Genomic DNA, 9,329 nt, shown 5'->3' with positions numbered 1-9,329 from the left:
TATTTATATATATATATATAACTTTTTTCCAAGACTCTGTTTCTCTCTTGTCCGCTCATATTATGTTATGTTAGGCCCGGTTAATTGGTAAAACCCGAAAGTGGTGTCCAGGATAATTCGTACTGAAAGACTAATTGGTGCTTTTTCAGACATGTTGAGATTCTGTTTCCTCTAAAGCCAGGGGTCGATCTATGAGCCTCACCTAGGATACATAGAAGCTGTCGTTAGCGGCTAGTGGCAATTAACGGATGTGTATATGCCAGTAATTTTTGGTAATTTTTCTAAAATGAGCCATGTGTTTACAGTTTTTTCAGTCGTTCTAGAAGGCCGATTTTATTTTTGCGGCTGTGGATGTCCGCAGTTAACGTATCTGCTGAAGCTGGTTACAAGCGAAGGAAAACAAAAACCGACTCACGAAAAACGACTGAGTTTGAAGTCGTAATAAGCGATACACATACGCCATGGAGCATAGTGGATTCGCGTAAACATCTGTACCGCAGCCTGCCGCGGCGCAAAGGGCGCTGGCCCCTACTATGCTACAGTACTAGAAAGGACTATACCGAGACATTTTCGTCGTCGTGCCTAAGCCATTATTTTTTAAATTTGATAAGCGTGCGCGAGTGACTCTGCTATTTGCATGTACAAAACCTTGTTTTCTTTTTTCTTCTCGTCCGTCATCGTTGTTGTTGTTGGCCAGTTCTTTGTCGCCGCTCAGTAACCGGTACTTTGACAGGATTTTCCCGTACTATATCCAAACGGCCAACGGCGCCTTCGCCTCTAATGCGCCTACGATCGAGCGTTGTATTCGCGCACGCACGGCATTGGCTGGTTACGGGACTGGCTTGTAGATGAAAGCTAGAACAACACCAATATGGCGTTCGCAGAACGAGCACAACGTGACCGGATCGAAATAGTTGTGTCCATCAAATCTATTGGAACACCGCTGCTTTTACTGCCCTTGCTAACGGACACCACGAATATGTAATGGTACTACAGCTGAACATTGTTCAGCTACCGATCTGACTGGCTGATCGGGCGGCCGTCCGGTCAGACAAATACATAGGGAAGGATCCACACACGCCTACAAAAACCGTATTTTTTGCTCTTTGTGATTTTGTTCCTCCTCGTCGTTGCTGCTACTGTCCATTCATATTATACGAGTATAGCTCAGTAGAAGCGAGGTTCGGACGGACCATAGCCCTGCCCATACAGCTGCTGAACGGTAGGCACGCACAGCTGCTTTGTTTGCTGGATGCTACGAATAATCTGCAGTATACCCCCCAACAACGGCGAACGTTGTATAGAGTGACACCACGGATGGACATGGTCTAGGTTTGGTTTGATAACGGGGCCGAGGGCAGGGAGCAGCAAGGGCGGCGCCAACGCAAATAACCCTGTGAAAAGTTCCTGTTTCCATACACATCTACATCCTACACATAACCATTATTAATGAATATTAAGAGTAACAGAAATATAAAGTTGAGATCATTGGTTAAAAAGGATGGTAGCAATGACGAGCGTGTTACGTTCTTAGGTTAGGGGCAAAATGATGGCTACTACACCATATGATAGCATGAAATCATGTCACAGAACAGCAACGCAAAGTAAGCTTAATAGAATAGGCAACCGACACCAATTTACGTATGAAGCAGTGAATGATCGATAGACCTTAGCCAACACATACACTGGCATCTAATAAATGCATGTAATATACGTATGATACCCTATATATATATATATAGCACGGTTACATAGGGACGGGCCACTTTTGTCGTTGTTAGCTATCTACAAGCGTGATTCTACAATATATATGTTATACTATGCTTGACGAAATCTGCTAGGTCTGCCTGTAGTTCAACAAACTCCGGCAACCACCACCAGATCAATACACACGTATCGATTTCAAAATTACCTTCTTGTTGCTATCACCGTGGCCGAAATTGAACGCTGCACCTGGATACACCATCCATTATAGCTTGCTGCGGATATATTTTTGCGTGCAGAATCTCTGAACTCCCTATCTCTTTCTGCATTTCATTCGTATCGTCATTCTGATGGAAAGACACGACAACGACAACGACAACGACAACAACTGTGATGAAACAATCACCACGAAAAATTCAAGTGAAACACGATTCGTTGGCTGATCCGAAATGCTGCCAGGCCAATAATTTGTACGTCGCGGGCTGCCAGGCGTCTCCATACGATTCACTTTATTCGTATATATAAATGATGACGATCAGGCCGCATTAGGGTTCCGTTGTCGTTGCTGCTGTCTTTATCGTTGTCGCTGTCTTAGCAGCGATCAAATCGAGCGAGCTGTAGAGAACCGAGAATACTGAAAGATAAGATAAGAGGTTCCATTTTGCCAAAGAACCTACCGAAGGTCTGTCTGTCAGTGGTGGATGAAGTGGAAAGCCAGCGGCACTCGTTCGTTCATTTGCCAAATAAAACATCTTCAGCCAGCCAGACGCAGACAGCGAAGGCCCAACGAAGAGTCACTGCGATAATAACAACAGTGGTAACCGTGTCAAGTAGCCACCGCGTCAATCGCACGGCCTAATCGAAGTCGAAACACCCGCAGAACGCGAATTGTCCACACAGCCATAATTGTGACGATGACGGTAAAGTGAACGTCCCCTGACGGATTCAGCCGGATAAAGCAGTTCTCGCTTTTGCTATCGAATTTGGCTACAGCGGATCGATCCGCGCCTGTGTCCTCTCCCGCTGCAATTGCCGCTTATTGATGAAAAAAAGTAAACGGAACAGAAAAAGAAGACGAACGTATTGGGAAGGAAAGCAATCCATAAAAACCTTCGCCACAAGTACATCATTGCGCACCGGTAGGCATCAACTGCAGCAGCTCGTTTAGCCTGGCGATGCCGGCCACTTCGGTTTTCCCAGTCATGGCGTTCTCCTGATGATTTTTTTTTTTTTTCGTTTTTTCTGTCCTGGACGTTGCCCTGATCAGCAGCTGGTGCTGCTGCTGCTGAATGGATTTCGTCTGCTACTATGAATGTCAGCCATGGCTAAAAAGTGCAATGCGTGTGAAAACATACTTGTTTTTATTTTACACATAAATAGTAGTACATCGTGTTGCTTGCAGAGAACGATTACCAGCCTTCATGGTCACAAGCATTCATTGAGGAACATTGGACGGCCATCGGTACAGGTGGTCAAATTAGACGTATCGACTATTGGCTGCTCGGTGCTGCTGAAATCCCATCGGCATTCTCGGCTGAACGATGGGAAACCGTGCGCTATCATCCATCAACTAGTGCGGTCGTATCCCAACTTAATTTATAAATAGGTGTATAATATACATTAGAATATATATTCACCTACAACCGATTATTATATCACGTGGATGCGTTGGATCAACTAATCAACATATAGGGATATATCACTATTGATATAAGGAGTACGATTTCAGGTTCTGGTCACACGCGTACAGCTGGTTGACTATCAAAAACCATATGTATGAAGCTTACGAATAGCGGCGCGAAGTCACGGGAAGATATAGGGAGCAATAGAAATTGGACTATTGGCAAATGCTGGTTCATAAGTAAGACGTACGATATACAGATAACGGATACGATCTTCATGCTGCAACAGTTGGCGTCATTGTTGTTCATCCTAATTAGCTCGTGGTTATATATGGTCTGTATAATAGAAAACCTGAACATACGCAAACTTCACCTTGTGCTATTCCCAAAACACGACAAAAAGAGACCACACATTGATATATATGGTCCGTTCTGCATGCCCTAGGTAAACTAGGCCGTGTGGTTCATCTTGTTTGTTGTCGCCAATTTCCGTTTCAAGCTCCAATTTAAATGTTCATCGATTAGCGATTGTTAATTGGACCCATATATGGGACATGTATTCGGGTCTAAATTTGTCGGCTGGTGGCGGGTCCGGCTAGCCGATTGGGCAGTTTGCCTTCAGACACAGGATCATGACATGCTTGTCTTAATACCTACTCTACACATAGCATACTCTTATTGCTACATTATGGAAGAGTGGTGATGTTTGCCGTTCGAAGGCTGCTTGTCGTCGCTGTTGCCCCTGCTATGGAAACCACCTGAAAGACGTCCAACGAATGTCGACTTCTTCACGTGTACCCTATTGATGACACGCAGTCCCGCACGCACGCATACATACACACGGAGAGTGCTCTTTTCATCGCATAGTCGAATTCGCGTTTGCCCTGGATATTAATGGATATCTATCTACGAAAGACCAACAATCCCCTTTTCCCTGTTCGTTTATTTTTCCAGGCATTTTTTCATACTCTGAATGGAAAGAGGGAAAAGTTGTTTTGTCATGTCATCACAGAATTCGTGTACTTTGTAGACCTCGGCATGGCGATGGACGGCAGAGGAAGCCAATGCTAAACTTCCAGCCGATATGTTTAATGAAAATGTTCATAATCTATGCTTTACTAATTAGCATAATATGGCAACAATTATAATATTGCTTGCCTATGACGGCCACGGTAGCAGTGACAACAAAGTTCTTAATTTTGTTGTTATATTTGGTGCACTATAATAGCTAGTGGTTAAGTTCACAAAATTGCTACTAGTTCATTATTGCACCGCAGAAAGCGCTGCAGTCGTTCTAGTATGATTGGAGCCGAAGTGGAAACTGTTTCAAAAGGGGTATACAAATCCATTTATCGGACATCTAAACCGACAGTCTAGACCCAATAAAGGATATAATTGAAACCATAGTAAATAAATACATTTATCGTTGCTATCGTGGCGGCCACGATAGCAGACGATGGCAACGTCAGCGGATAATGGCGGCAAATACGGTTAAGCAAGTAGACTTATTCGATTTCAAATGCAAACATTGATTCTGGCTCGAATTAATCTTAATAAATGCGTTGTCAGTAGCTTATTTTGTCCAAACGTATAGTCAAACGAAGCGAAGACATTGCGCCGACTGGAGTTAATATGCAAATCTTTTTTGTGCTGGCTTTCTTGTCAAGAATCTAATGTACAAGTCGCTTCTGAAATTTTTTGGCTTGTCCTCGTTGACTGTCCTGCTTTTTTCATTTACGAAGTGAGTTGGCTACCACCTGACGTGTGGCCGATTGGGTGGCCTACTAATACACAACGATGACTACTGCCATATGAAAAGGTAGGTTGCTGTTGCTGTTTTGTGCTCCTTGTGAGTGCGCCTGTATATCTCTGTTGTCTGTTGACTTGGTTATCCCTTATTGCGCGCCATTCGGTCCTACGCCGTCTGTTGTCAGCTTCACCCCTACTACTGCCGCTGCGCTTACTAGCATCGATCAAAGCAAGCGTTTAATGGGAGATCGTCGGAGCTGGTGGCAGCAACCGGTCGGCCAGCGAACAGGCGCTCAGACCTTGGCTTGGGCAATCTGACTAAATACTGTTTCAGCGAAGTCGGCCAAGACCTAAAGGGGGCCGATCTACCTTAGGGTAGTAAAATACGCAAGGTCAAATTGTGCACCAAGTTCGTCACTGTGTTGTATCGTGACGTCGCCGGCCGTTGCCTGTTCGTAGCCAAGTGGTTAGCCACTAGTCGAAAGATGTCTGCGCGCGTGAAGGCCACACCGGACATATGATGTTGCTTATATCGTTACTTATAACGCATTGTTTGCCACTAGAGGAAAGGAGACACCGCCGATGCTGCTATCGATAACGGCGGTGACTCTCTGTACTTTGTCTGTGGCGTTCATTTCTTTTCAGCATTTCGACCTGCGGCATCTTCGGCCTTCTATTATCCCATTTTGCTACATGTTCCTACGCTGACTGGCTGAAGTAAGCTGTGGACTGCGTTTCCAAGTTTCCCTCAAGGTCTATCGCTGCCACAGGTCTGCTGTCTTCGTAGAGTCGACATCGTGGAAAAAGATGGGATCTCTTGCCTGTTTCCCTACTTCGGCGTACAGGCTGCTCTGCACATCAAACGCTAGTAGACAATTCTTCGCCCGTGGAAAAAGGGATGACTGGCTTGATCCTGAGTACGCATCATTTTTAACGTGCGACTCAAGAGCCCACCTTTGCGCTCCAACCCGCAAAAGCCCTGAGAGGCCCCAAACAAGCTCAGTGATGAATGAACGAACGAAGGAATAACAAGCTTCATTTGATGTAGATACTTCAACTGCTCTGTTTGACCTCTATCAGTATTTTTCATTTCTAGCTGAGTATTGCCAAATAGGAAGCTCTTGACTGACATCAGCTTAGCTGCGCCGGCTATTGGATAATATTAGTTAGGAGTTAGCTTTTGCGCGCTTCCGGAATAAGCGTTAAGCGACAAGTGGCAAGCATTTTCGACCGCCTGCCAAGAGCTGATGAGTTAGACCCCTAATCATAACCGATGGACTAAACCGACCATAGACGTAAACATTATCACGATTTTACTTAACCTTTCCACCCCACATGCACGCTCGAGCTTTTTCTTCCCACTCCAGAGTCCCATGAACGGCAGTGAAATGACGTTTCCCTTGAGGAAGCAGCAGCGAGAGGGCACAACCTTTCGGACCTGTTTTCACGTTCCTCTTCTTCCTTATTCTGAAAGCTCCCCTTGAGAGCTAGTACAGCTTGTGTGGGCGCTCTGCCATCCCGAATTTGTGCTCGTGTGCTGATTAGCACTATGGCTGTAGGCCTGTATGGGCCGTATAACATCTCGGAGGGGTACCAGGGTTGGGTGGGTGGCTGGTACTCCAAGCTCAAACGTTAGTGTCCACGACGGTGAAAAAACTTAGTGCGCGTATAGCCATCGTCGTTGTTGAAGTAACATACCAACAGAGGCGAGCGATACGACATACAATAGTTTAAAGGTTCAGCCGCTAGCAGAGCCATCAAGACGGCGACCACCGCGCGTAAAGAAAACCCAGGTAATCAGAAGTACTTCTAGCCTCCTCATAGCCGCTCGAGCAAATAAACACGGTGGCGACAGCGGCTACTAAGTATCTACAGCTTTGTTGTTGTTGTTGCTGTTGTCGTTGTTGTTATGTGTCAGCCCTACGTTATATAAAGCATAATGATACTACGTCAGTGCGCTTTATAGGCGCCACGCCGCCGTAGCCCGCAGTGATAAATCTCAATGCGGACGGAAATGCCATCATAAATTTCGCTCTCTTTCAGTTCTCTGTTAGCTTCCAACGCGATCGCTTGCTTTGTCACACCCCGACCCACTCTAACTCGTCTTTTAGGTTCAGTTTGAGGGGTTGTTCGTGCCTTGTCGGAATCTTACTCCCCCTGTCCTTTTTCCTTCTCAACCTCCCACATTGCGCACATTTGGTTTCTGTACGGTAGTCTCTCATCCTTCTCAAGGGTCACTCCGCAAATTTAGAGCAACAGTAGAGCTCGTGTTTGAGGGCAATAGAAGCTACGTTAATGTAGGCAACGCGATCGCGAAGTTCAACGACGATACCGGCGGTCACGCCAGCCCGTTTTCCTAATGCCCTCCTCCGCTGTGTCCGTTTTTTTCTAAGGACATAGGAGGAGACGCCGTGCCAAAAGATTCCGACAGCTTAAAACTTGTTACCACATCGTTAGATAAATATAACGGGAAACACTGTGATAGATGCAACTGCAGATGTTGTTATTGTTGATGCATGCGAGAGGTAGAAAATCGAAAACCTGGACAGCTTTTAGCATTTCTTGCGCAAGACAGCACGACTCACCTTAACGCGCGTATCGCGTAACATAGCAATAACATATATTTGTACTGCATGTACTGTACATGCAGTGCTAGACATCGATCTCTTTATAAGCCAATATCTATGTATACATACCGAGGTGCATGTCTAGCAATTATTGATAATGTACACCAGCGGGATCTGGCAAACAAAGCTGAAATGGCCTTAGCTTCCCTTTTCGTACAATCCAGTCTACGTGGACGTCTCGCGCACGTCAAACGTCGCCGAGACTTTTCCCTTTAGCCAACCTTAACTTTTCCCTCTTTTGGATCCCCCGTCTCGTTTATTTACTTTGCCTGTCCTAGTTGCTATGACGCCATGCTATTTGCAGCAGCATCAGTTACCAGTCGACACCGCAGTAGTGATGGGACAACGGGTTGCACTAGTTCTATCGTATTGTGTTACTACTATTATTACCAATCCTTTTTTAGGTGTTCCTCTTTACGACGGTTCATCCTCTCGTGCACCGTTCTTCTTTAAACCTTCCTATGGGTCACTCGGCCAATGCTTGCCTTCCCGGGCTGCCTGTCTGCCTATTTGCTTTCTACCGGGGCTTGGCAAATGGACAGACGTCCGACCAGACGTGGAACAGTAGTTGGGCTGACGAACCGACCCACCGTCTTAGCAGAAGAGCCTCAAAGAAAGAAAAAGGTTTTGCTAAAATGTCTTGATAGCTACTTTGTAAAATTGGACTTGCGGTCTAGCCATCACTTTAACCACTGCTGTTATTGCTTCGGCTACTTGAAACCCCTCGGTGGTGGGGAACTCGGACGCAGCCGCTGCTCTATTATAGCTCTGGCCACAAAACAGGAGCAGTCGTACCGAACGACGCAAAGATTTAACCTAAAGCCAGCCGTCATCTACGCAATCGTTTCTTCTGATTCCCTTCTGCTTCATATCAGAATCGTTTCAGCAACGGTGGCTCATCGCCGCCGCTGATGGCAACAACACCAGGAGCTAAAGCGCGGGTGCATGTGTATGTGCATGCATGTATACCTTGTCATCTGTTGCTCCTTTTTCTTTTTGCTATTTTGTTTGCTGTTGTTTACTATTTGGCTTTTTTTTTGTTTTAAGCCGAGTGATCGGGATACCCGCAACTCAGTCTGCGCTCACAGCTTTCTATATTTTCTATGCCAAGATTTTATTTGGACAACATATGACTGTTATTTGAGAGGTAGTTCTAGTGTTTTTTGCATTGCGCCCTCCATGTTTATCGGGCATGATCAGTGTTATTGTAACACCCCTTTAGATACGATAGAGCCCAGTGTATAATTGTGTGATTAAAAGCTGTGTTGCTTTTTTTTCTTGCTTTAGATATAACTGTCGTATTTTATCGTGTACATACATATTCTACTGGATTTCCCTGTGCTGATATGCCACTGTTTGGTCCCGTATGAAGTGATAACGCTCGCGTCTCGTATCCGCACTGCTTTCCTTTGTTTATTGAGTAGTCTAGAACAAAGAAGTAGGAATGAAATTTATGTTATGCCTTGTAGGACTTGCTTCACTGCTATCGATTAGCAGAATAAGCCTGTCAGGCTTTACGAAGACTTGCAGTGATGGATAGTTTGGCCGGCACCAAACATTGTATCTCGTTTTTTTGGCCTATGTTCTGCCGAAAGAATTGCATGGCTCAGTCTCTTGTGGGCCTGAT

Source organism: Varroa jacobsoni, unplaced genomic scaffold (assembly GCF_002532875.2).
Source record: "Varroa jacobsoni isolate VJ856 unplaced genomic scaffold, vjacob_1.0 scaffold_1092, whole genome shotgun sequence".
In the NCBI taxonomy this organism is placed as follows: domain Eukaryota; kingdom Metazoa; phylum Arthropoda; class Arachnida; order Mesostigmata; family Varroidae; genus Varroa; species Varroa jacobsoni.
The sequence above is the reverse complement of the archived record's forward strand: the minus strand, read 5'-3'. Positions refer to the sequence as shown.